Source organism: Peromyscus californicus, unplaced genomic scaffold (genome assembly GCF_007827085.1).
Source record: "Peromyscus californicus insignis strain IS unplaced genomic scaffold, ASM782708v3 Scaffold_7__1_contigs__length_154581171, whole genome shotgun sequence".
Classification (NCBI taxonomy): Eukaryota; Metazoa; Chordata; class Mammalia; order Rodentia; family Cricetidae; genus Peromyscus; species Peromyscus californicus.
In genome coordinates this window covers 97014997-97017985 of record NW_026294595.1, presented here as the reverse complement: position 1 = coordinate 97017985, position 2989 = coordinate 97014997, and the positions used below count along the sequence as shown (strand labels likewise).

The following is a 2989-nucleotide window of genomic DNA, read 5'->3' as shown; positions in this document are numbered from 1 at the left end:
GTCACAACGTTTCTATGAGTTACAGCCTCTGGAACCTGAGAAGTCTGAGGTACTGGGGGCTTGAACAGCTTACATAATATCATCCTGCTGGCAAATTATAGAGTCAGAATATTTAGCACACAGAGGCCACCACTGCTGGCTACAATCTCTTTTTAAACCAACTGTTTCTTCATTTGATTGAATAAATGATTGTTGAAGTCTGCAAGATTTAAGGAGAAAGCTATAAAATTATAAAGAGAATGAAAGGTTAAATTACGTTTTGAGCTTATAATTTTAATATCTTACATACAAGCTATCGTAAAAAATAATAACTGAAGAAAGGGCTAAGTTCTCATGGGCCTCCTTAGCAAGTCATTGTCCAGGCATTGTTTCCGCAGTACGTCCCAGAGTGCTGTCCAAAGAGAAGGCTCCAGAACAGCCCAGTTTTGCTTCCTATCCAGCACGAAGACAGCAGTACACCACCACCAGCTCTCTGCATTCCAACCCTCAGCTCTCACAGGCCCAGCACTGCCCGGTGGGCACCAGGTGGCTGAGTGCCATTTGTAAGACTAAACCGTGGTCCACCTGGATTCTCATAGTCACAATATCCCTCTCCATCCCATATTAAGTTTTCTACTCCTCCTTCTATGAGGGATCCAAGCCTAGTGTGAACAGAGTTCTAAATCAGAGTTAGGAACCTTGCTGATTGTAGCGGAGAAAAGAGGCAAGATTATCGGGGAAGCTTGGGGGGGGGAGTGGCAGTGTGATGGAGTATTTAACTACGTAAAGGTGTGTTGCATTGGTTTCTGCTGCCTTTGCTAATGACGTAAAGATATGTTACATTTGTTTCACCTTGCCTGCCTAAGGCACCTGATTGGTCTAATAAAAAGCTGAATGGCCAATAGCTAGGCAGGAGAGGGATAGGCGGGGCTGGTGGGCAGAGAGAATAAGTAGGAGAAGAGATAAGAACAAGAGAGAAGGAGGACAATAGTTCTGTGTGCTATGCTTTGAGTGCAGCTGCAGGGAGCTGTGGGAGGAGCATGGGTGAGCTGGGAAGGCATGATGTGGTGAGTGAGGGGCTGCTGTCCCGAGATGGGGAGGAGCAGATGGAAGTAGTCTCCGGTACCACGAGTGACGCGTGGTTCGCCTCTACGAGGTGCTGGATCAAACCGCAAGAAAGAATACTTACAAGTGTCATCAAGTTCCGTGACTTCAGCTTGGTTACCACAAAGACAGCAACAGTTTGGAGCACTGAAAATTGTTACTACGTTCCGTCATGGCCCCAGGTATATTCCTCCATCACCAGCTAGTGAGCTCTGGACACCAACGTGAGGCCATTGGCATGATTAAATGTCTCCGAAAAATCTTGGCCAAAGGTAGAACCAGTTCCTCGAGGAGGTATCCCCCAGCCACCACGGTCATCTTGATCTGACCACAGCAAGTCACACATGGACCCTCATGAGGAACTTCTTGTAGGCGATTAGGTGCTCAGATGGGATCCAGTGTGGATATGGATGGCGTCAGACCACCGTGTAGACAGATCTGCCCATCCACCAAGGCAGTGAGAAGAAGACAGTCAAAAAGGTCTGTGAAGCATTTCCAAACGTTTGCATTTCCGTATTTTCTTAAACACTCATCGTAGAAACCATAAACTTGTGTGCTCTGTCTGCTCTCATGATCCCCTCAGGGTATGGTGATACGCTCACAACAACGAACCTTAAGAGCTACAAGCAGTGGAACTGTTTGAACTGAGTGATATCCTCTGTCCACATAGTCTGCCATAAACAAGCAATTTGTGTCTGGTGATTTACCACCGATTCTAAAGAGTTCCATGAGGTCATGAAATTGCCCACACACATCTGTACACACAGTGACTGGACATCGAACCTCTTGCACTTTGGATTCTTTTGTCAGGATTTCTTTAGCCTTCTCGCAGAGGCTCTTGAACGAGAGCTGCTTGCCCTCGTTCAACTGCTCGATCCACTGGTTCAGGTCCTTGTTGAACAACTTCTCGTCCATGATGACTGCTGCTCACCCAGGCCACGTGCACACACCGCAGCTGCTCTCCCCAGGTGCTTTCTGCGGCCCCTGGCGGTGCTAGACCCTGGCGCTAGCCTGCTGGTTCGCTCTGCCGGTTCACTCTGCCAGCCGCTGTGGCTCCTCCTCCGATTGCCCTAGCTGGGGACTCAGCTTTCTGTTCAGTATTTGTATTTAAAGAACACTTAAAGGAGGGATTGTATGATGGGTGTGTGTGTGTGTGTGTGTGTGTGTGTGTGTGTGTGTGTGTGTGTGTGTGTGTGTGAAGACCATAATGGGGAAACCCACAGAGACAGCTGACCCGAGCTAGTGGGAGCTCATGGACCCTGGACTGACAGCTGGGGAACCTGCATGGGACCGAACTAGGCCCTCTGAATGTGGGTGACAGATGTGTGGCAGTGGGACCAGGATTTATCTCTGATGCATGAACTGGCTTTTTGGAGCCCTTTCCCTACAGTGGGATACCTTGCTCAGCCTTGAGACAGGGAGAGGGGCTTGGTCCTGCCTCAACTTCATATGCCAGACTTTGTTGACTCCCCATGGGCGGCCTTACCCTCTCTGAGGAGTGGATGGGGGTGGGGAGTAGGAGGAGGGGAAGAAGGGGGAACTGTGGTTGGTATGTAAAATTAAAAAGATTTTTAAAAAAAGAACACTTAGGTGAATAAATTTACACAGAACTGAATTTTTTGTTCAATTTGTTATTCTTTATTTTTATGACATAACAGCATGTTCTGAAAAGTTCTGACCTCAAAGAACTAGTCTGTTTTGGTAGCCATAAAAGAAATATGTGCGAAATATGATAGTTGGAATAATTTGGCTACTATGAGGAGATGATGCATAAAATATTTTTGCATTTAATATTAGTGGTTTAGAAGAATCATTTTGAATTATTATCAATACCCTTAAAAGGCTGCACCTTTTGGAGACAATCAGATTTTAAAGGGCTTTGAGGGTTAAGTAATAACTTTAATAT

General features: G+C 46.5%; 1 pseudogene; it reads right to left on the bottom strand.

Moving 5' to 3' along the window:
* Positions 1–1129: 1129 nt before the first annotated feature.
* Positions 1130–2190, bottom strand: LOC128101767 (serine/threonine-protein phosphatase 2A catalytic subunit alpha isoform-like; annotated as a pseudogene).
* Positions 2191–2989: the final 799 nt, after the last annotated feature.